Genomic DNA, 26,855 nt, shown 5'->3' on the forward strand with positions numbered 1-26,855 from the left:
TTTCAATAGAGTTCAATAGACATTCATTCTTAGGATGCCTCCTGGTGCATCTAGGACAAAAGATGGCCAAGGCTCTCTTTGATTCCTCTTGCTTCCTTTTAATGTTCATGGTGTCTAGTTGCAAAGCAAGGGTTTGCAGCATATCACTTTTGAAATCTTCCAGCATGTTTCCAATTTCATCCTTGATGGACGAGTTGGAAGATGATGTACTGGCCATAGGTGGACTACCCCTACCCTCTTTCCTAGATTCCCTAGAATGGTTTCTAAAGACGGTCTTGATATCCTCATAGGGTAATTAGTAGATATCTCCTCCTTCTAACAAATTTCAGGTATCCAGCAGATCTTCTCTTACTCCCCTAAGCAGGACCAGCTTCAGTGACTCAGGGTCAAGTGTGCACCTATCCCTTTGTAACTCAGCTGGAATCTTTCTTCGTAGTCTTCTAAGGATTCATCATGGCCTATGGTCATCCTGAAAATTTCTTCTTTAGTGTCCTTTAACCTACAGTAGTCCTGATATTTGTTGTTAAAGGCATGTTGCATCTGAGCCCAAGTTGTGATGCTATCTCCAGGTAAACCCACGAACCAGTGCAATGCTGCATCCTTGAGGGTAGATGGAAATAGTTTTAATTTTTGCTCATCATCTATATAGTCATAGTTCAGCATATAACAGCGAACTGAAACAGGAAAGTGTTGGGGTCCTCTATGGTTAGGCCATGGAAATGAGGTAGGGTAGAGGGGCTTATATTTTTCATCTTAGTGTCCCCATTGGTTTCCCTGATGGGGAAGGAACCCTCAACTCTCTCTCTATTCCCTCTGTCATTTTGGTTTTCAACCATTTGCTCAGTAGGAATGTGTTCCTCTTATTCTTCTTCCCCTGTAGGTTCTTTAAATATGTCAGGTTGCTTACCTAAGGGTTCCTCCAGTTCATAGCCACCGAAGAAGAGAGAAGGTCGGTTGTTGGATGCAGTGGGGGTATTTGGAAAAAATTTCCCTAAGTTGTCCCTATTCCTATGAAGCATGAAAGGAAATATTTTTGGGTTAGTTTTGTATTCTTTTTAAAACTTGGAAAGTACTTGCAGAATTGAAATTTTTGATTGAATGAAAATACTTGACAGAATGAAAAAGCTACTTGCTGAATTGAAATCCTACTTGCAAAATGGAAAGGAAAGCAGATAATGCAAAATGAAAGAAAGGAAACAACTAGATTACTTTTGCATAAATAAACTAATGGCAGAATATTGAAGACAAGAAATAGAAGAAAAGAAAGCAATAATCACATTCTACTTAGACACCTCCCCGAAAACGGCGCCAAAAAGTGATGAGCGCTAGTATTGCAGCAAGGATGCTGCAACTCCTGGGCTACCAGCTTACTTATCAACCCGGGGGTTCGTACAAACTTGGAGGTGATAGTGTTGTATGCACAAGTAAAAGTGATGGTTCTGCCTGTTGTCACTGTTCAGTTGGCGAGAGACCATTAGGGTTCCAAGCCAGACTTCTATAGAGTCAGAAGAAGCTTGATTCTTTGATGGAAGAAGGGAAAATCTACTCTAAGAGAGTTACTCTACTGCAGTAATGGAAAAATCCAACATGTAATGCTAAACCACACCATAACCTGATTAACCATTTAATAAGTTATGCTATGAATAATTGTTAAATCACAATAAACAAATGATACTATCTAAGTTACATAGGTAAAAAGCATCAAACAATACTAATGTGCAAAAAAAGAAACTAAACTAAATATGTTTTCACTTTTTTGGTTTTTTTTTAGGGAAAATCAAGTATGCAAACTAATTGTTCTTGTGGATGTGACAAGTGGATGGAAGGTGTTTGAGGATGGCTAGAAGGTTTATGAAGTGGTTGGATGGTGTGGAAGGGTCCTAGGAGGCTTTTTGTGACTTCTTAAAGGTTTCCCATCAATTCAAACTCAAGACAGGTCATTTCAGGAAAACCTACAGGATGTACTAGAAACCTACAGGATGATCCTGTAGGAATTACAAGAAACCTATAGGATACAGCCAAGAGCTAATTGTGAAGTGTTGGAGGTGTTGGGAAGTTTAGGAAAGGTGTGTGATGGGTGGAATGGAGTGTTAGAATCTCTAGGAGCACTCAAGAGTCAATATCCAAGATAAGAGATGGCTAGATTCGCTCAATGTGTTTAGTAGAATTTCAATGAAGAATGATGAAAAACTAGTGAGGGTGATGGTGAAATAAGGGATGGCTAAGATGGATGAAGTGGAAGGTGGTTGCTGGTTATGAAGTCTTAGTCTCCTCCTGAAGCACCTACTCTGCATAAAACATGTGTGTCTTCCAAAAATTATGCAACAAGATACATTTTCATAAACTAGAAAAGCATGAATCAATTGTCTATATTATGCATGAAGAAAGTTGTTGAAGGGGATGAAAGCATGAGTGAGATCTTATTGTAGAAATTCAGATAGAAAAACATGACAATAAAATCCACCTTGCAACATTAACCAGATACTGAATTAAAGATAACAAACTCCAAAGCTCATAAAAGAACTAGAAATCTGTGTTTTTGGGGTTGCTGAAGGGTCCCTTCCTCAAGTCATGGTCCCAGAGGGAGGAAGTGAGGTTGAGACACCTACTGACAACCTTGTGGTGATCTTTTTTCTCCTTGCTAACCTTCTACTTGAAAGAAGGCACAAATGGAAGCAAACTATCACACAACCAATCTAATCTACACTACTTGTAATGGAAATGCATCTAATAAGCAAACTAACAACTAAGCTATGAATCTACACTAAGCATACATGTACAATAAAGAGGATCCTTGGCTACTAGGGTTGGGCCCTAACCCAAGAGCTTCAGCCCTCTGAGTTAACTCAGTGCTGGTTCAAAAAAAAACTCATTCATATTACCAAAACAACATATTATATCAAAAGAACTATCACAAGTCTTGGCTCTCGAAAATAGAGTAGAGTTTTACAATCAAAATCCGAATCCTACTGAGGTCCTAGGCCTATCTACTTATACATCTGAAGTCTCCAACGACTTCCTTAAAATTAGGGAGGCTCGGCTCCCAAACTCGAGATAAACTAGTGCCTTGTCTTTCACTTGCTCGATTGTCTTCTAGTCCTCATGATTTGGTTGTTTGCACTCCGAGCTGATGGAGGAATATTCGAATGGAGGGGTAGTAAATGAGGAGTATTTATCTCCTATAATCTCTCTCCTTTGTCCCATTCGAGTTTTGACCTTGGTCTTTTCCAAAATTCCATGCTTTTCTCCTTTAATCCTGCATTAAATGCACATTAGACCACAAAGCAAAATATCCAACTCTAACTCATCTCATAAACAAAATATAATCAAAAGTATGCAATAAGTTATGAGAATAGTTGGTTTGACTAAGATAGGAGGTGAATTAAGGCCCATATAGTTACCCAATGATGAGGCTCATCACACAGGTTTGTTGACCATGTACTTTAAGGCAGAATGATTTGTATACATCTTGAAATATCCCCCTAACAAATAATTCCTGAATTTTCGCAGCGCATAGACCATGGCCAACCCCTCGTGCTCTGTTGTTGAATAATTTTTCTCAGCCTTTGATAACTTGTTACTTGCAAAGGCTATAGTATGGCCCATTTCTCGTTCGCCTGCCTGTGTTAGTACTGCACCCAACGCAGTGCAAGAAGAATCCACATGTACATGAAACTCCTTTTTCCAATCGGGAAACACCAAGATTGGCGTAATCACCATCTTTTCCTTTAACACATATAAGTTGCACTGACATTCCTCATCCCAACAGAATTTCGCATCCTTCTTTAGTAGTTTTTCCATGGGCGCAATAATTTGAGCATAAGCTTTAATGATTTTTCTATAGTATCCTGTGTGTCTCAGCATCACGCGCAGCTGCTTGACGTTCCTAGGGGCCTCCAAGTTCACAATCACCGCGATCTTTGCAGGGTCCACCATCAATCCTTGCTTACACACAACATGACCCAACAAGATCCCAAAAGAAATATAGAATATACATTTTTTCAAATTCAGCGCTATCTAGTATCTTCGACATGTGTCCAACATAAGGCACAGACTTGCTACATGGTGTTTTACCAATCCAAACACACTCCAGTCATCAAAGTATACTTCTAGAAACTTGTGAATGAATTCTTTGAACATTGCTATGACAATGCAGGAAAATATTGTGGGTGTGTTCTTCAATCCAAACATCATAATAGTGTACTGAAAGCAACCCCACTCTATCGCGAAGGTGGTTTTGCTTCTATTCTCTGGTGCAATATTAATTTGATGATAGCCGGAAAATTTGTCAGTAAAGGAATAGGTCTCTTTCCCTCCGACATTGTCTAACACTTCATCTATAAAGGGTGTTGGAAATGTATCATAAACACATGCATCATTAAGCTTCCGCAGATCTACGCCGATCCTTATTTCACCCTTTTGTTTCTTCTCTTGGACTACCATCGGGCTCACCCAGTCGAAATCTTCAACAGGTTCTATAATGCCAGCATCCAGTATTTTATCAAGATTTTAGCGAACCTTCTCCTTATACTTAGGATTAAGGTGATAAGGCCTCTGCTTGACAGGCTGCGCATCCAATTTCAATGTGATCCTGATAACGCTCAAATCGCCAAGTATGCCCTTCAAATCTGAAAACTTAGTGGGGAAGAGATCCTGGTATTCACGAAGTAATTCAGCAACCTTGTCTATGGTAGCATCATCCCAATAGTCTCCAATCTTTGCGAACTTCAGTTCTTCGTCAGTGCCAATGTTTACTTGTCTTGTTTTCAAAGGTGCGCAGATGTCTAGGTTCTCTACTTGCAGTCCTTCAACTACGCAATGCCCTTCTATCTCTGGAATATTGATATTCCTCAGGTCTTCTTCCTCCTCTTCAGCAGTAACATTATAACATTCCAATGCATGGTGCAGCTAGGTACTCCAGTCTGGTTGGGTCCATTCCATCAATTCCTTCGGTGTCCTAAAGATAACGCTTTAATTTCTTGAAGCGCTTCATCAACTCTTGCAAACCCATCCTCAAAGCTGAAATTCAATAAGAACCCTTCTTTTAATACATCCCATTCTGTAGTGTCGTGGCGGAGCTCCGTTTCGAGATACTAGTTCATGGGGATTGTATCCAAGGTATGACAAAATATATGTACCCATTCTGGTTGTGGTTTCGTCCCCCACACCTTAGTCCACTTCGCCAGGTGATTGTGCAGATCATTGTTGGGTGCAGGAATTGCACTTAAGCAAACTCCTCAACACATAATTGTCAACTCGGGGGATTCATAAACTTAGAGATGAAGCACAAGCAAAGCCAGAGATGGTATGAATTTTCCTGATAGAAATTCCTACTTTCTTAAAGAAAAGCTTGCAGAATCGAAAGAGTAAAAGATAACTGAATCATCAAAGTAATCTAGTGCTGGAAAAAGAAAGAATGCATTTGCAAAGGAATCAAAATAAAAAGGCAATCACTCCAACTGATCAATTTTTAATTACTAAGTATGGTTATGTTTTTATTTAGCAGAGACACTTGGCAGTCTCGTAGAATAGGCCCTTAAACCTACTGCTTTAGAGATTTCCTTCTTGCACTAATCTGTCCTGCACTATCGTAGCCTGCTTCCACTAGTGCAGGAACAGAGGTTTATGTAGGAGGTATAAATGGTGTCTTTACCAAAGGCTTTTTGCTTCATGCAAGGGCTCTAACTTTCAGGGTTTAGAGCACTCAAATCCTATGACAAGAAACTAGTTCTTGCACCTGATCAGAGCTTCCTGCACTTAGCTATTAATTCTTAGAATGAGTGCTTAATTATTGCAAGTGTTAAATTAAATTGCACACATAAAAAGTGAATGTTCCTGATCTTAATAGAATGCGATAATGAAGAAACAATCAATATACATTTATCCTGTCATAAGCATTTAATGAAAGAAAAAAAGATTGCGGGAAGTAAGCTAAAAATTATTGCTACAACACACCAACGTGCATTGGTGCAGGTTCATTTCTCCTGCTTGGACCAGGCGGGGAAAACCAATCTGAAATCAAGTGCGGGAAAAGAAATTGCAGGAAAAGGAAATTTATCTACTTCACACAACGGATCCACTTTCACTCAGACAGGAATGCATGTGCTGGAAATTAAATCACACTTGACAATGTAAACACAAATTACAGGGAAACGAAATGGGGTAAATGTGCTGGGTTGGTTGGGCCCTAGCCAACCAGCGCGTTTCCCTTTTAAATAAAAATGTTGCTCAGTAACTCAGATCAGACTCATTTGTTTAAAGGAACAAATAAGATTCGAAAAGCATGAGGTGGAGCTCCTTATTCCTATTAATTCACAAAGGCAAAGTACATCATGAAATACAGAGTCCAGCCCAGATTTGGGCAATAAAAAAAGGTACAATCTCCCGTTTAGAAACACAATCCTGTTACCGCCTCTCTCCCCTACGTGCATACCATTCCCCTATTAAAAAAATAGAGATTTAATACAAATTTTCCAAATATAGGCGTTTTCTAGATTTCTGGAAAAATTGGTATTTTTAACAAACTACATCCAAATACCTCTTCGTATCTCCTCAACCATTACACATTTTGGAAAACATCCCACGTCTTACTCAATTTCCTATATTGGTAAAAAAACCCATGTTTCAGAATTTTGAGATTCGCAACGATCAGCATTGAAATCGAGGAGTAAATCGGTTGTCGGGAAACTACTGCGAATTCAGGTGGAAGTTGTAAAATCTGAACTGGTGCAAGAATGTGTGGTGCAGGAATCCTATCGGTACTAGTGCAAGAATGTGTGGTGCAGGAACTTCGCCTCTATCAAAATAGGCATATAACCAACTTTGTAAACTTGCAAACACACAAACTATTTTTAAATATGTCTTTATTGTTTAAATCTCATTAAAACAAAGGAATAGCAAATACTTACTTATTATCTCCGAGAATACACAAAACTATGACAATGACTAGTCAAGCTAAACAAAAGCATGAATGATTTCGAGTAAAAGGTTATATAAAGCAAGGCAAAACAGAGGACAAACATCCCCCCATGCTAACCTTCTTGCATGTTCTCATGCAAGGAAATCAATTGTCGCACTGTTGCTCCCTTGCAAAAAGCAAGATTAAAAACATTTATGGGCATTCGTAATCATGTTTCCTGCAATTCTATGTGATCACATTTCCTACACTAGATAAAGCTTGTTTCAAGAACAGAGTGTTTGTTGGACTCTTTGATTATTTATACTAATTTCAAGAAAATCTATCACAAGGACTACAATAAAAATACCAAATTGCAAGGATGGTGTGTGCTTGCACTGATCTGCTTACACCACCTAAACTGCGCTACTTTGTTGGCACTTTTCTGCTTGCACTACTGTATATTACAACGTGATTGCACTGGTGCAAGCATAAAATCTGCTAAAAAACAGGGAATTTTGGTAAAACGTGGGTTGGACTTTAACATGACTTCCTCAATCATACAGAAGGTTTGCTTCACCATTCCTTTGATGCTTCTAAGCATATCCTTTTGCTCATTCTCCAATAGATCCTACAATAAGTTCATGGGGGAACAAAGAAGTGGGAAAAGGAAAAAATTCAGAATGGGAAGGAGGCTTATTACAAGGATTCCAGGAATAGTACCATCAAGAGGGCGTAAACAGAAGTGGGATAGGGAAAAAAATTCAAGGGTTAAGGTGGGATTTATGAAACGGATGGGAAGGTAATCATTATGGGAATAAAGAAGAAAACCAATGGGGAATTACGAAAATGGGATACGAAGAAAGGCAGAAAATTTTCTGGAAGGTCTGCCTACTAACCATGTTACAGTTCTAATGAAAATATCAATTGTAAGAATGCAACAAGATTAGGTACAAAAAGTAGAAATTACATACAAAAGAGTATGGTACATACATGTTACCTTGTTCCAAATGAATTCCTTGTTTTGTTTCTGCCCAATGTCTCATAATGAAAATCAAATTTTTTTGAAAAGGTGCAATCTCAAAATAATTACCACAAGTTCATCACCTACTATAGCAATCTTGTACCTAGATTATGCAGTGCATATTTAGAGGCAACCACCATCAATACACATTGTTGCCAACCAGCATCTTGTGAGCAATCATCATTGAGTAATTCATCACTCTAAATACCATGAAAGTCAAAATGAGTTATGATACCAATTAGCAACCTCTTTATTGAACACTCTAAATTCCGTTGTCATCCGGATTCAAACTAAATTTCCTCTTAATATAGAACAAAGAATAACCTTTACTAAGGGTACCACATCCTTAAAGATTCTTGATTTTTTAAAGATATAACTCAAAGCATCATGTTCAAATCGTCTTTAAAACCATTGTCCAAAAAAAGGATAAGTTTAGGGGAAGAGAAAGATATCCAAGCAAATCATAATATGCAATTAACTTTAATACCACAGACATAGCCCTACTACCCACAGGTGTCCATAACCTTAGCAGGGGTGTCTTTTGACCCATCAAAATGTCTGTGTCCCACTTACTAGGCATGGATTCAAAGTTATCTTATTTTAATTTTAGATGAAGGCCACTGTTCTGGCTTGGTAACCAACTAATGGTAGTGCCACTCACAATAAGTAACATGGATGAATAGGTCGGCTCGTGATGAGACCTCCTGTCTTCCAACTTTTCGGTTGAAGCCATTACTCTGGCTTGGTTACCAGAAGCAGTAATGTAATGCATGCTAGGTCTCATGATCGTGGTAGGTCGGCTCATCATGAGACCTCCTATCCTCCCCTAAATCTTGTGTATACTTTGATTATGATTAACCTAAAAGGTTACTTAATAAGTGGGGAGATAGATCTACTCCTTAAGAGTACGGGATGGCGTGAAAAGTTTTTAATGACTAATCATTACTAACTAGTTCCTCTGCCCCAAAGACTTATTAAAGATATCCCAGATAATGTCTAAAAGACTCCTTGAATTAAGAATGCTAGTGTTCTCATGAATAGATTATTATGATCTTAACAAGAGTGGTCCTCCATAGGGGGTTTCCAATAGTACCTTCTAAGGGAAACCGAAATCATATATTTCAGATGACAACTTCTTAGAGTGATTAGTCATGGTTACTTTGAAAAATCATGAGGTATTAGAGTGAATCATACTCAACAAGATGTGTCACAGATGTGTGTGTTAACAAGCAATGCGGATCAAAAGTAGTTTTAGTGACTACACTTTAAAAATCAAAAACCCTAATATCATCTTAACAACTTTATTCACCTACCCTACTTTACTTAAGAGGCGGAAGACTTCCTTTTATGGATAGGAGTACTTCCAATGAAGCCATGTGCAGATCAGGTGAAAATGTATATTCATGCTCAAACTTATCATACAAACTTTAAGTGTGCATGACCAGGATAAACTAACGAATGTAAATGATATAACAACAAGATTTTTAGAAGAGGATAATGTTGCCTTGCTTGAGTAGTTGTTTGGAACCAATGTTCGATGTAATCATCGTAGCCTTGGTCCATTTCTTGATTTGGCCCATGTTGCACATCTTCTTCTTCCTTGTCATGTCGATTGTCCTCCTTAGGGTGATTAGTCTCTTGATCACATTCTGGATCTACTGATAGACATGTCAAGAACTTTTCGTTCTCAAGTTCCAATGGATATCCTTCATTGATTATAGTGCATGATTCATTCGTCTCCTCAAAAGAGACTTCTAAATCCTCTTGTGATGGGGGAGAAATGGACAAGTCCTTGATTATTGTCAAGAAGTTTTCTTCCTGAGAGGTAGAGATCAAGATCCCAGTAGCTGCTAGGGCTTCAAAGAGAACCTTCATACTTGTTATCATCTTTAAGTCCATTTGGTTGACTGATAGTCCCTGTCTCCACACACATATTAGTAACGGGGATTCTTACAACACCCCAAAAATGGTATAACGTTAAAGATTAGGATCTGAAGGTAATTGATTTTAAAAGTTATTGGCTGAAATAAATCTTACCACACTTGCATAAAAAATACAAAAAGATAAAGGTAGACTTACCCCTATTGCATCAACAGAAAATTCTTACCAAATCAAATCGCCTCCCAGGTAACGGTGCCAAAATGTTGGGTGTAGGAATTTCACTTAAGCAAACTCCTCAACACTTAGTTGTAAACCCGAGGGATTCGTAAACTTAGAGACGAAGCACAAGCAATGCCAGAGATGGTATGAATTTTCCTGATAGAAATTCCTACTTTCTTAAAGAAAAGCTTGCAGAATCGAAAGAGTAAAAGATAACTGAATCATCAAAGTAATCTAGTGTTGGAACAAGAAAGAATGCATTTGCAAAGGAATCAAAATAAAAAGGCAATCACTCCAACTGATCAATTTTTAATTACTGAGTATGTGTTATGTTTTTCTTTAGCAGAGACACTTGGCAGTCTCATAGAATGGGCCCTTAAACCTGCTTCTTTAGAGATTTCCTTCTTGCACTAATCTGTCTTGCACTATCGCAGTCTGCTTGCACTAGTGCAGGAACAGAGGTTTATGTAGGAGGTATAAATGGTGTCTTTACCAAAGGATTTTTACTTCATGCAAGGGCTCGAACTTCTAGGGTTCAGAGCACTCAGATCTTATGACAAGAAACTAGTTCTTGCACCTAATCAGAGCTTCCTGCACTTAGCTATTAATTCTTAAAATGAGTTCTTAATTATTGCAAGTGTCAAATTAAATTGCACACATAAAAAGTGAATGTTCCTAATCTTAACAGAATGCAATAATGAAGAAACAATCAATATACATTTATCATGTCATAAGAATTTAATGAAAGAAAAGAAGATTGCAGGAAGTAAGCTAAAAATTCTTGCTACAACACACCAACGTGCACTGGTGCAGGTTCATTTCTCCTGCTTGGACCAAGCGGGGAAAACCAATCAAATGGAATTGCAGGAAAGGAAATATCACACCAACGTGCACTGGTGTAGGTTCATTTCTCCTGCTTGGACCAGGTAGGGAAAACCAATCAAACAGAATTACAGGAAAGGAAATATCACACCAACGTGCACTGGTGTAGGTTCATTTCTACTACTTGGACCAAGTAGGGAAAACCAATCTGAAATCAAGTGCGGGAAAAGAAATTGCAGGGAAAGGAATTTATCTACTTCACACAACGGATCCGCTTTCACTCATACAGGAATGCATGTGCTGGAAATTAAATCACACTTGACAATGTAAACACAAATTACACGGAAACGAAATGGGTTAAACGTGTTGGGTTGGTTAGGGCCAAATCAGATCAGCCTCATTTGTTTAAAGGAACAAATAAGATTCGAAAAGCATGAGGTGGAGCTCCTTATTCCTATTAATTCACAAAGGAAAAGTACATCATGAAATATAGATTCCAACCTAGATTTGGGTGATAAAAAAAGGTACAATCTCCCGTTTAGAAACACAGCCCAGTTAGCGCCTCTCTCCCCTACGTGCATAATCGCTCCTCCTTTTATAATATGTTTACATGATAATTAATCGTATCCTTTGTAAACAATCATGGGGATTTCATCCCAACTAATTCTAATTAAATAGAATATCAGTACAACCATTCCCCTATTAAAAAAATAGAGATTTAATACGAATTTTCCAAATCTGGGCGTTTTCTAGATTTCTGGAAAAATTGGTATTTTTAACAAACTGCCTCCAAAGACCTCTTTGTATCTCCTCAACCATTACGCATTTTGGAAAACAGCTGACATCTTACTCAATTTCCTATACTAGGAAAAAAACCCATGTTTCAGAATTTTGAGATTCGCAACGATCGGCGTGGAAATCAAGGAGTAAATCAGCTGTCGGGAAACTACTGCGAATTCGGGTGGAAGTTGTAAAATCTGAACTAGCGCAGGAATCCTACCGGTACTAGTGCAAGAATGTGTGGTGCAGGAACTTCGCCTCTATCAGAATAAGCATATAACCAACTTTGTAAACCTACAAACACACAAACTATTATTAAATATGTCTTTAATGTTTAAATCTCATTAAAACAAAGGAATGGCAAAAACTTACTTATTAACTCCGAGAATGCACAAAACTATGACAATGACTAGTCAAGCTAAACAAAAGCATTAGTGATTTCTAATAAAAGGTGATATAAAGCAAGGCAAAACAGAGGCCCAACAATCATCCTTCCCATTATACTTCTCAGTCATTCTTGTATTGGCATGCCCAAATTATAACTTCATCATTCGCCTTTAATCTCGCCATCCAACAAAAATATCCTTATGCGTACCCCACCATCGTGCGGGCATAGCATGCAGCACCAACTCTAATGCTTGAAAACGGTGGTCTTTAGGGAATTCAAGCTCAAATTATTCTAAAAACATATCTACATCAATCAAACCATCACAATAAGGTATCTTTTTTACCTCCGACGAAACACAACACAGTGACTTCATAATCATATTGCACCATAGACACTTCATGTAAGCAATTTTTCCAATGCTCTAATTCTTCATCTGATTCAGAAGTGCAGGAACTCTCCTGGTCCCATATGATCTATCCATCTTTCATTGGATTGATTCAATCCTAATCTCGCGATGTTATCTTGTACATTTTATCTAGCTCATCATCACTTTCTACGTAATCGCAGACTAGTTCAGTATAGTGCGCCCCTTCCATAGGATCCAGTGGCACTATAACCCTTAGCAACTTCCTTTCAAATGACATTGTCCTCTTCTTCAAATTAATGACCCCATTCATATCAATAGCCGAGTCAATTCCCAGGAGCATGGGGTAGGGATTACTGTCATCAACAATTTATATAACTTCAAAGTCCGCTAATGCACTTGCACATTCAATATCAACCAATCGTCCCATGGGGATGATTTTCTGTTGATTCGCCATCCTGAGATGAATCGGAGACCACTGCAGTGTAGGTCTCCCCATCCTTTCCCATGTTTGTTTCGGTAGAACATTCACATCAGACCCCAGATCCAAAATGACCTAGTCCATTTCATAATCGCCTATCTGCATTGTTAGCCACATCTCATGTCTGGTTCGTGCCTTATGCTTACCAATCTTTCTAACTGTGTGCTGCTCTATAGGAGTCTTTTCCTTGTTGGCACACTTGTCTATTAATTCCTGCAATCCTTCCACTACCTTTTTATCATGCAGTAACTTCAGACAGGTCTCCAAAAATGTAGTGAGTACAGAAGGATCAACCTCTTGTGTGGCACTGGTTTTTGGTGTCCTTTCCTGGCTTCCTGAGGTGGAGGCCTCAGTGAAGCTCTTATTTGCCTCCATGAATGCTTCCTTAGTGTGATTAAGGTCAAAGGCGGCTTCTTTCTCAGGAGCTTTGCGTACCCATCTATCTTCTTTAGGCTATTACCCTTATCTACACCAGTCATCATACTGCTTAGTAGTACAATATTAATGCTTTGATCCTCCTCATGGGGCTAGCCCTCTTCATTTGTAAATTCTACGTGGTATGTTGAGGTTGTGTTTTCTTCTCTTGCATCTTAGCTATTAGCACCGAACATTCTTCTATTGCATGGTCGAATTGTCTACAGTATTGACATGAAGGATGTGTAGGATTCAGCCAATCTTGCACGAAGTGCCTGGCTATCCATAGTTGTAGCAGATAATCTGACCACGACCTCTATTAGGTCCTCCTCCTCCTCCTCCTTGGCCTTGAAAACCCTCGCACGCTCCTCCTATGCCTTAATCTGGAGGTCGAGTTTCTGCTTTCATACGGTAAGTAGGGGTTCTTTCCATCATCAGCTCATAAGTTGGACAGTGGCGCTCATTATGGCCCACAGATTTACATAAATTACAAAATAGTTGTTGGGGTGTCTGAACGAACTTATGAAGTAAGTGGCATTTATCTCTCGGATGTTGCCCAATGACTTGAAAAATGGTGCACTATAGCACAGCTCTCGTGCTTGGCCCTGCTGGGGCTTCTGGCTTCAGGGAGGTTGGCCCTCCCCCTATAAGATAATTCGTGTATACTGGGCAATGATCTTTATCATGCCTGTGGCCCTTTCATTTCAAGCACCAAACCTTTACATGCACTTTTGGCCTAGTATCCTTTTCTTTCTTTGGACTTTGTAATTCTAGGCGCAAGCTCACTAACTGAGAGTGAATCTATTGTACCCCTAGGTTCGTACCCTAAATAGGTGATGCATGCAGCCTCATTGTGATCTCCAAGGCTTCTGCCTGCATAGCTATCTTCTGCTGTGACAGAAGGATTCTTAAATGCAACAAAAGAAATGTGATAAACTAGTCGTGATGCTGGGTATCTGAGATTTTCATGTTAGCCTATCTAATCTGACACTTCAACCTCTGATCAAAGTCCCAAGGTGTCTCATCGACTCTCATTAGGATCTCCTTAAATTTAATAAATGACTACGCCTCAGATTTAGGCTTACTAAATTCTTTGTTCAAAGTTTTCTGAGTCTCTACTAATGATGCCTGAGGATTATCAGTGCAATACTTAATGTACCGGGTTAGAGCGCGGTCCTGCAAGGCGGTAATCAATTGCACCTTATTTATATTATCATCGGTGATTTGATGCGATGTCCATACAGCGTCCGCAACAAACCAGAATTGCTCTGGATCTTCGCTTCCTATTCCTTTGAAGATTGGCATATTCATTGCATTTGCCATGTTGAATGATGGAGGTGAAGGCAGAGGTGTAGTTGAAGGTTTATGCAATGGAGGTGGAGGTGGAGGTGGGGTGGATAGATGAGATATTCTCAAAATACTCTAATTTATTAACTAAATAGCACTTGGCAGTGTAGTCAGCACTGCCCCTTCATCGTTGCTTGAAGGAGGTTCAATTAATGGACTATACTCTAGACCTGATCCGTTACTTCTAAAGAATATACCACTTCGCATAGCTCCGAACATTAAGGTAATGGCATTACCTGATTTTCACATAATAGAATTTTAATCCAAGTATTTAATGACCTTAAGTACTTACCTCGTAGTCCCTTGAAGAATCTTCACTCTGCTTCTCTATAGTTGACTGAGGTATCGACTGCAAATTTAGTAATGAACCCTCCCAAAATTCGATCAAGCCAATGATCTACAACCCGCGCAATCTTGTTTTCATATGCCTCTAGTCGTCGCACCAATTCTGGAGTCCACACTATAGGACTATCAAGTTTCTACCTTCCTTGACTATCTGTCAATTTAGCTAACCACTGATATAATTCAATTGGGAAAGTGCAAAAGAAAATTTCATTTGCCTTCGTATACAGATACCTATTCAACCAATCCTCCTTCGACATGTGTGGATTCCTGTTTTCTTGAGCTGCAAACTCGTGAATCTTTCGATCTAACCACTTTTCAATCTCTTTCTTAGTTGGATTCCAATGATGCGACATCACACATCTATTTGAGCAGATCTCGGTCCCGGCAACGAAACTATTTGTTGGCTTAGGGGGTTTTGACCTAGGTTTAGAGTTAGTTGCACCAACCAACAAAACCCTATAGTGTTGGCCCTTTCGGAAACAACCCATGTAGGGCAAGCTGCAGTCTCACCTGAAGTAATATTGGGGGATGCAAGGACCGAGTTTCTGCATCTAGAGACTAGTGGAATGTCTTTCAGCGCCTTAGATCTTCTTCTGCACATATTAATAGACTCCTAGGTATCTTTACTCTAACTAATTTAAAGTTTCTTGTCCTTGTGGACCTTAAACAGTTGATTTACCTACTTTCGCACATCAAAAAGAAACCCTAGATCAGAGTTCATGTAGATCTACTTAATTCGTCAGAAAACATAAGAGAAATAGCTTCTAACTTCGCAGAAGTGGATAGCCATTCATTTCATATATTATTAAGACAGATTCAGTGAATTCATGCAGCATTCATTCAATATTTCAGAAAACATATCATTAATCAACAACATATAAAATAAATAGATTCAATGGAAATACTCAGTAATTCTTCAAAAATTTGTCTTTATTGATCTTCCATTCGCAGATTGCAGACTCTCTTCCTTGTGCACACAACTGCAGGGGTATGAGCACTTAGCTGTGGAATCTACCTAGGCCTCCTACGCACTCAGCTGCAGGAGCCTTCCCTTCTTCACCTAAGTGCAGGAAGCAGAGCCTTCTTGCCTTAGCACTTCCACAAAAACCCTTCAACGTATCCAAATCTCTATCAAAAGCTATCTCTAAGACTTGCTAAGACTCAACTATTTATAGATTTCTAATACAATACCATGGCCCCTTGCTCATGGGTTCTTTAAAACCAACCAAAAACAAGGGCTAAGGCCCTTTTGACTCCCATCTATCTATACGCTCTGCATCCACATATCGCGGAGACTTTACATTCTTTTTACAAAATGTTTTACAAAATTGGGTTATATTAAACCCAAAACTAACCCTAGGAACCCTATCCCAACATTATCCTAATAGAAAGAAATGATCAAATAGAAGAACCTAGGGATTGGTGACATGATAAGTCACATTAGTTGGAAGATTAGAATGTACCCACATGTATACTTCCTTCATTTTAGGGAGTTGGGAACAACCACATTGGCTTAGATGAACATGCAAAACTTATCTTGGAAGCTCAACTTGATTGTGCAATGAAATCCTAGTCTCATCAATAATCCCCATAATTCCAATTCAATTACAAAGACATTAAATGCAAAGCTTCCTATTTTCAACTTCAATACAATACATATATATTTCTATAGCATTAACAAATTTCCTATTATCCTTCAAGTACCAATAATGCTCCATTTTAGCTTTCCTAATAACATTTTCTAATCTTTAGCAATCTTAATATTTATTGAGATCTTAGGTGTTTTTTTAGGGATGATTCACGGACACTGATTGGTCGCTACATCCATGGAAAAATCCAAGTAGATCAACCTGAACGGATCTACTAGTCGGCCAAACTAGCAAGGCCTAACCCCAAGGGTCTCGAGGAGATTTGACCCTGTGACCTCCTAATAAGCGAGGTACTTAGCAACACGAACTCAAACAACTAAGCTATCACTTGGGGTTTATTGATATCTTAGGTGTTATACCTTAATCAAAATCAAATTTTCAATTAGTAGTCTTAGAGGCACCTATTATATGTTTGATGGTGACTATTGGAGGTATTATTTTAGAGATATGCATTATAATAGACAACTTCTTTGACACCATGACAATCACAACAAAAAGATTAGAATAATTTTAGTGAGGATATGTTTTTTTTTAATGTTGTATGTTTTAATTTAAAAAAATAAAGTACAATTTTTTTTAAAAGGTATGTTTAAAAAAATAGTAACAAAACAAAAATAAGATTAAAAAAAAAGCATTTTAAATGCTTAAAGGCTAAAAACCATAGAAAAAGACAGTTTTGCAAAGTTTGCCCCATCTTCTCCCCCATTCTCTACACACCACATGGCATGCCAAGTGGCATGAGGGGAGGAGGTGTATCATGTCTCCACCTCCATCTTTACTCTCTACACATCACATGACATGCCAGTGGCATGATGGGAGGGGGTATATCATGTCTCCACCTCTATCTTTACTTCTTCACCAACCTCCAAACATGATCATTTTTTTTATTTATTTTTTAATTACTATTAAAAATTACAAATTAGTAATAACAATAATAATATTAAACATTAAAATTTAGAGGGTTTGAATTTTTTTTTAAATAAAAAATCAATACAATTTTCTTATTTTTTAAGAAAAATGAAAAGAGATATTTTTATTTTGAAAAAAATAAAGAACTCTTAGTGCCTTTTTTCTTTAGAGAGAGTGTATATGTTTCTATAAACCCTTCGATTGCTCAAAATTTGCATAAAGGTGAGGGTGGGGGCACAATGAGAAATTTTGTGAAACCTTTTAATGTTCAAAACATGCACTTGAATTGGTTGATGATGAACATGTATAATGCTCCATCATATTTGAATAAATATTGAAAAAAAAGGTGCACTAATCTAAGAAAACTCATGGCATTGTTATTTTCATTTATGTCACATAACCCCGAAACCATATATATATATAAACAATTATTTTATTCTAGATTATATTAATTTATTATTTTTAATCCAATTTTCAACACCTTATTAAATACTATAAAACAATAAAATGGGATAGTTCTATCTAAGTAATATTCGATGGAAATTGCTTTAAGAAAAAATCACTCTCTTAAGATAATTATTAGCTATTTGATGGTAGATGAATGTAGCATTATTTTTATAATGAGAGCAATCACAAGCTCATGTGTAATAGAGAAGTACCTTTTTAGAAGCACCAATATTGTTTTCACACATTTTCTTATCATATTGAGGATGACTTTGGAAATGCCTAAATGGAAATAAACATGAATTTTTCCTCATAGAAAGGATTTTGATAATAACATAATGAATGGGATTAGAAATTAAAAGCTCCCACCCATAGATAATTTTCATGCCGTGATATTTTGATAAGGACCTTCCTATTAGTGAGGACTTTAAAAACACCATTAATAAACGCCATTAATGAAGGGGATGAATATAATGATGGTTCTTCATATGAGGAATTCAATTATAACATCAATGATGGGACATTATTAAAGATCTATCTTCAAGTGATGATTTTGATGGTAGTACAAATGATATAGATGATTACAAATATTTTTCTCCTACTAATGACTTTCACTTAAAAAATTAATAATGAAAATAAAGGTGAAGATATTCCTTTTGAATAAAAATTAATAATGAAAATAAAGGTAAAGATATTCCTTTTAGTCAAAAGTTTCATGTCAACACTAATGACTTTCACTGCAAAACTAATAATGAAAATAAAGGTGAAGATATTCTTCTTAGTCAAAAGTTTCATGTCAACACTAATAATAGATATGTTGATGAAAACTTTCATCTCAATGATGAGTTTAGATAAATTCCAATGATAATAATTAGGATAAATATATTTCTTCTACCACGGACTTCTATAAAAATGCTATTAGTGATGTTGTAAACAAAGTTCTTTAACTAAAGAGTTCAATGGTAACAATAGTGAAGGGAGAAAAATGAGGATATTCATTTAAATGAATATTTTAATGGGATTGTAATAATGCTAATGAATCAGAATATATTCATTTGAGCAAGGAATTAAAATGTCCAATAATTTTGGTATTAATGAAGTTGAAGATTTTCCTTTAAGTGAGGATTTTAATGGTACAGATAATTATGTTAATTCACTAGAAAACTTTACTGGCATGAGGAATTTAATGATACCAATAATCACAATGAAGATATTCATCCTAGTGAAGAGTTTAATGGTATTCTAGTGACATGTATGAATATGGTGAACATTATCCCATCTATTTTCATGTTAATATCAAGTGTATTAATAGAAAGGATGGCATTCCTCCTAGTGAGGAAATTAGTGATGAGGATGATGATGGGCCTAGAAATAAAGATCTCCGAGGAGATGAGTTCCACAATAATGACAATGATGAGGTTAAATATAAAGAGCATACTCCCAATTAGAAGTTTCCTAGAAATATGAATGAAGATATTGAAGATCATGTTCTTTATTTGAGCATAGTGTTTTAAGGTGGTGATTATACTATTTTTGAGAAATATTCTAATATCTTCAATAATGAATTTGAAAATGTATAACATCAACATATTTCTAATTCAATAAGCCATGATAGTGATGGAGCTAAATATCTTGATGAGGGGACATTGACAAAAATATGTGTATCATCAATCTAAATAACAAAACACAATGGAGACATGGATAAGAACAATTGCATGTATGACCAAGACTAGAGATAAAACTATACCTTTATATATCAATTCATCTCTTTCAACTCACACAGATTTTCTCATAAGTCCAAGTTTTATCCAAAATTTGATTCCATGCTAGTGTTTCCAAAAGGGTGTTTAAAAGATAAATAGTACTAAAGTATCTTGATGACGATGGAGAAATAATTGACCATGAGTAAAAAAATGTAAAATTCATATTTGTAGGAGGCGTGATATATACATTTGCAGGTTTTTATTTATTCTTTTTCTTTTTTTCTTTTTTATTTTCTAGATGAAAAAATCACTATTTCTACTCAAAAAAGAATCAAAATCACATTATTTATGTGCAAATAGCACATTACATAATTATGCCATTACAACATCCATATATATACAACCTTAACGTGACACAAAAAGCAAAAGAAAACTTTCATGTGGCAATGACCTCAATCTATCTATTTTAACCCCGCTTCTATTTGATCCCTATCTAACCCCCTAGAGAAGGTTTAGCAACAACCAAATTTAGTTTGTAATTATGCAAATATAAATTTTGAAGGGGGAAATATTCCTTATCAAATATATATTTCTTATATTCGGCGTGATCTCTTTATCCCCCCTCATGGTGCATCATTTACTAATAAAATTCAATAGAAGGAATCCCACACGTGCACTTCTTCTTTGAATTTATATTGTTTGTTTTTATACCATCATTCTTCATTGACCTCATCAACCTCAAATGTGGGCAAGTTTGTTGTAATATCTTCTTCTTCATCCTTTTAAAGGGGAATATGATATCCCTTCCCATTTTTAGAATTGAAGAATTACCTCCTTTCTAGGTTGACTTTTTCTTGTGGACAAGTTTATTGAAGGTGACATGTTTTTTCATAGTACCAACACCTAAAGGTAGAGTTTTCATAATATAAGTTTTGTATCCATTGAAAATTTCATGTTTCAATCAAATTTTATATTTCTTAAAAAGAAAAAAAAAATGAATCTCCACAACAAATATGAGAATATGTAAACAATGCTTGTTGGGTTTTCTCCTAATCATAGTTTAAAACTATAACACCCTCCTCCCACATTTACCCAAGATAACCGGTTCGCTGGGATAAACATGTGAGAAGAGACTACTATGATCTGAATCAACTCCCCATGTACAATTAAGGAAGTGGAACTAACAAAACACAACCAATCTGACCTTCTACACATGTTATAGAACCTTCAAGATCCAACCAACACTTCCAGTTGACCAACACCTGAGGTAACTTGACATTTTGCTGACCTAGAGCTTCATTCGCTCCCATAACATGGGCATGCATGCTACTGGGACCCTCTAGTCGCTCCCACAACAAGGGCATGCTAGCAACTGGGGAATTTTGCAGCTAGTTCAGAGCCAGCAACCTTGGATTTTGTGCCACTTTTTCAGGGCTAGGTCTCATGCCACTGCCCAGAACTTCATGAAACTTCCATAAATGAAGAATAACATCAAAATAATGACACCAATGCAAATAATTGAACAAAGACCTGATCTGACCCTTACTATCCATGACAGGAATTTCATCAAACATGTCACAAATATGCAATCTACAAGTCATATCAACAGATCTGAGCATAGGGGTCTCATACTTATCTGAGAATCCCTAAGAAGCATTGATGCCTTATCACATTAGTTACATTATCATTTATTAGGTCATATGTTTATTGTTCATTCATTTACTAGTCAAAACATTATGAGAGCCATATATCATCACTTCCATAAAACATGCTCATAACAAGTATATAAATAATAGATATAACAAGGGTATAACAGCCATATAAACCATATAATAACAAGTACATTTGTAACACCCTCCTCCCACATTTACCCAAATTAACTGGTCTTCTGGGGTAAACATGTGATGAGAGGCCACTATGATCTGATTCAACTCCCCATGTACAGTTAAGGAAGTGGAACTGATAAAACACAATCAATCTAACCTTCTACATATGCTACAGAAACGTTTGGAGCCAACTAACCCTTCCAGGTGACCAAACCCCGAGGTAGCTTGAAATTTCACTGCCCTAGAGCCTCATTCGCTCCCATGACATGGGCATGCATGTGACTGGGACCCTCAAGTTGCTCCCATGGCAAGGGCATGCAAGTGACTGGGGACTTTTTCAACTAGTTCTGAGCCAATGACCCCAAATTCTGTGCCACTTTTTCAAGGCCATGACTTAGGCCACTGCCTAGAACTTCATGAAAGTTGTAGAAATCAAAATAACATTGAAATAATAATATTAATGCAAATACTTGATCAATGACTTGATTGTACCCCTACTAGCCGTGACAAGCATTTCGTCAAACATGTCAAAAATATGCAATCTACAAGTCATAATAACAGATCTAATCATTGGGGTATTATACTTATCTAAGAATCGCTAAGAAGAATTCATGCCTTATCACATTAGATGCATTATCATTTATTAGGTCATATATTCATTATTCATTCATTTACAAATCAAAACATGATGAGAGCCATACATCATCATTGTCATAAAACATGCTCATAACCAGCATATAACCAATAGAAATAACATATAAACAAGTATATTTACCCACCAAATATAAGAGGAAATAAGCTCTTATTAACGTATGCAAAATGAGACCAGGTATGGGACTTCCATGAACCACTCGACCAGAGACTAGGCTGAACCAAATCTCTATTTCATCCAGTCACCCTCGTGCCATATTCCGAGAATGAATGTGGGATCTCATGGAATACATCCAAAAAAACCAAACCAATGCTTACAAAGGAAAAACCACCTCAACCCTCAAATAGTGAATCCACCTCATGGTTGGACATCACTAACCATCACCAGATTGGTCTCTACACAATTTGTCCAGGGCTCTAGATCGTTTGTTCCAACCAGGGCTTCCAGGACTAGTAACACAACCCATAGTTGTTGTCGGGCTTCCAAATAATTTTTCCAACCAGATCTTCCAGGACTAGTAACTCAACCTACCAAGGGCTTCAAGATTGTTTGTCCAACCAAGGATTCTAGGACTAGTAACTGAACTCAAGCTGTTACAAGGCTTCAAGAGAATTTTTCCAACCAAGGCTTCCAAGAACTAGCAACTCAACCCACAGCGAAAGGAACATGAGAACCAACCATAAAAAAAAAGGAAGCACACCCACAACACCATGGTTATCCAGTAAATGGCAAGGCTAAGCAAATCCATCATTAATCCAAGAATTCCTCTATGCCAATGACAAATTGTAACCAAGAAACCACATGCATATGTCATGCATGCCAAAACTAGCAAGGAAATCATATATGAAACTCGGTACCTACATGAAAACCCCGATGTGGTTCTTGATCTCAATGTCCTCTTGTTCCTTCCCTCTCTTCCTTTGCCTTCTTGCTCCAAAACTCCAAGTATGCCACACTCCTCCAAGGGTGCTCCAAGAAACTCTAAGTGTCTAAGAGTATGAGAGAGAGATAGAGAGTAGAATAAATAGCTCCAAGTTAAAACTGAAAATGTCTACAAATTGAACCTCATAAGCCTTTTTGTTAATGAGACGTCTATTTTCTTCACGTTTCCATTATTTCCTTCATTTTCCTCCTCGCTTGCAACCTGTGACCTCTCACCTTCCTTTTCTCCTAATTTCCATTATTTTAATAAATAAAATGTTAATTAATGTCACTTTGACTTTCCAAATCCTTTTCCATTTCCTTAGCCAATTTCCATAGCCATTAATTAATCACAAGTGATCCCCATCACTATGTATTTTCTCAACGCTCAGCTTGGAATACATGTCCCATGACCAAGGTCTTATTTTTCCTTTATTAACTTTACCACATGGATTTTTTACCAAGGTTGTTACAGAACCCTCCCCCTTGGGGGAACACCGTCCTCGGTCTTCAACGACACTTACAACCAACAAAACTGTTGTAAGAAAAACATACTGCCCATGGAGATTTATAACGTAGCTCGTTGCAGTATTTACAATGATCATCCTACTGAGAAGCAAACCAACATGAGAAACATCACAATATGACAACCATAATGACATGACACCCATACTACTTATTGGAGATTTATAACACAACTCATGGTGGTATTTACATCCATATACATATATACATATACAAAAACATCACACCAAAAAGTTCTCTCAACCAACGAATAGAGAAGGATACATAGCTTGCATATGATCCATCATCTCCCATGTAGCTTCATTAGGTCCAAAGAGCTTCCATTGAAATTTAACCTAGGACTCCAGGACTAGTAACTCAACCCAAGTTGTTACAGGGCTTCGAGAGTGTTTTTCCAACCAAGACTTCCAACAACTAGTAACTCAACTCACAACCAAAGGAACATGAAAACCAACCATTAAAAAAAAAAACAAAAAAAAAAAGACACCCACAACACCATAGTTATCTAGGAAATGGCAAGGCTAAGAAAATCCATCGTCAATCCAAGAATTCCTCTATGCCAATGACAAATCATAACCAAGAAACCACATGCATATGCCATGCATGCCAAAACTATCAAGGTAATCATATATACAATTCAGTACCTGCATGAATAACCTGTTGTGGTTGTTGATCCTGAAGTCCTATTGTGCTTTCCCTCTCTTCCTTTGCCTTATTGCTCCAAAAATCCAAGTATGCCACACTCCTCCAAGAGTGCTCCAAGAAACTTTAAGTGTCTAAGAGTATGAGAGAGAGAGAGAGTAGAATAGAGATCTCCAAGTTAAAACTGACAAAAGTCTACAAATTGATCCTCATAAGCCTTTTTATTAATGAGGCCTCTATTTTCTTCACTTTTCCATTATTTTCCTTCTATTTCCTCCTCGCATGCAACATGTGACATTTCGCCTTCCTTTTCTCCTAATTTCCATTATTTTAAAAAATAAAATGCCAATTAATGTCACTTTCACTTTCCAAATCCTTTTCCATTTCCTTTTCCAATTTTCATAGCCATTAATTAATCACAAGTGATCCCTATCATATGTTTTTTCCCAACATTCAGCTTGGAATACATGTCCCGTGACCAAGGTCTTATTTTTCCTTTATTAACTTTACAACATGGATTTTTTACTAGGGTTGTTACAGAACCCTCACCCTTGGGGGAACATCGTCCTCGATGTTCAACGACACCTACAACCAACAAAATTGTTGTAAGCAAAACATACTACCCATGGAGCTTTATAACTTAGCTCACTGCAGTGTTTACAATGATCATCCTACTGAGAAGAAAACCAACATGAGAAACATAAAAATATGAAAACCATAATGACATGACACCCATAACATTTATTTGAGCTTTATAAAACAACTCATGGTGGTATTTACATCCATATACATATATACATATACAAAAACATCACACCAAAACATATACCAAAACATTCACTCAACCAGCAAATAGAGAAGGATACATAGCCTGCATATGATCTTTCATCTCCCATGTAGCTTCATGAGGCCCAAATGGATTCCATTGAAATTTAACCTACTTGATTGCTCATTTATGAAGCATTAGCATATTTCTCTACAAAATTCACTAAGGTTCCCACTGGAATTCTCCTTCTAGCTCCACTTGCAATACATACCAGACAATCACATGATCAACATATTTAACATATTTCTTAAACAATGACACATGGAAAACATAATGGACTTTCACTGTCAGAGGCAGTGCAAGTCGACAGGCTACTGGTCCAATCCTTTCAACAATCTTGAAAGGTCCACAAAACCTAGGTGCCAGCTTGGCACATGATCCAATCCTCAAGGAGCTCTTCTTGGGCTTGATGCACAAGTAAACCTATTCCTCAACCTGAAACTTCTTAAACAAACTATTCTAATCTGTATAACTTGTATGTTTGTCTTGTGTTACCTTCATATTCTTCTTGATTACCTACATTTATTGTTACATCGTTGCCAACATTTCTGGTCCAATCAACACCATGTTCACTGGATCACTCTAATTGATGGGAGTATTACAACTCTACCCATACAATGCCTCAAATTGACTCATTCTCAAAGATTCCTAGTACCCGTTGTCGTAAGCGAACTCAACCAGTGGAAGATACTCTTCCTACTTTCGCTATTGATGCATCACATACATCCTCAACATGTCCTCCAATATCTTATTGATCCTCTTTGTCTTTCCATCTATCTACGGATGATAATTTGTGCTAAAGGCCAACTATGTACCCAAACTTGCAAATAGCTCTTTCTAGAACCTAGAATTGAACTTGGCATCCCTGTTTGATACGATAGTCTTTGGTACGCCATGCAACCTCATTATATCTCTGATGAATACCTATGCTATATCATTATCTGAATATGTAGACTTCACTAGCATGAAGTACGCTGCCTTAGTCAACATGTCCACAACAACCATGATAGAATCATGTTGTCTAGATGTCCTTGGCAAACCTATAATGCAATCCATAAAAATGACCTCCCATTTCCACTCTAGAATCAGGAATCGGCTATAGTAGACCACCTAGATTCTTACACTCTAATTTTACCTGTTGACAATCCAAGCACCTAGCCACAAACTCTGCCACTTCCTTCTTAAAAATCGACCAGTAATAAAACTTCTTCACTGATGTAAATGTCTTCTGATATCCTAGGTGACCTGAATACGGTTTTGCATGAAACTCTCTCAATATAAGCTTCTTGAGATCACTGTTTTCTGGCACAGATATCTTGTCCCTAATTCTGACTAAACCATTTGTTGTGAGATGGTAGTGCACATTCTAATCACCTGTACCCTGTTGTAATTTGTGCATAAGATCCATGTACCTGTGATACTGTTGTCCTCCCTATAAGATCTGATCCTGTAAATTTGTCCCATAAGAAATCACAGCTACTATATTATTTACCTGTATCGGCCTGCTAAGAGCATCTGCAACCCTGTTCTCTTTACCTTTAATGTACCTAATCTCAAAGTCAAAATCACTTATTGTGGCCAACCATCTAGCTTGTCTGGAATTCATATTTGGTTGGTCAAATAGATACCTCAATCCACTATGATCACTCATTAAAATGAACCGCCTGCCAAGAAGATAGTGCCTCCACATCTTCAAAGCATGGATGATCGATGCCAACTCAAGATCATGTGCTGGATAATTCTACTCATGCTCATTTAATTTCCTTGATTCATAAAAAACTACCCGTCCTTCCTACAT

Source organism: Pinus tabuliformis, chromosome 9, assembly GCF_031772625.1.
Source record: "Pinus tabuliformis cultivar Carrire ecotype Pingquan chromosome 9, CPIR1, whole genome shotgun sequence".
Lineage (NCBI taxonomy): Eukaryota > Viridiplantae > Streptophyta > Pinopsida > Pinales > Pinaceae > Pinus > Pinus tabuliformis.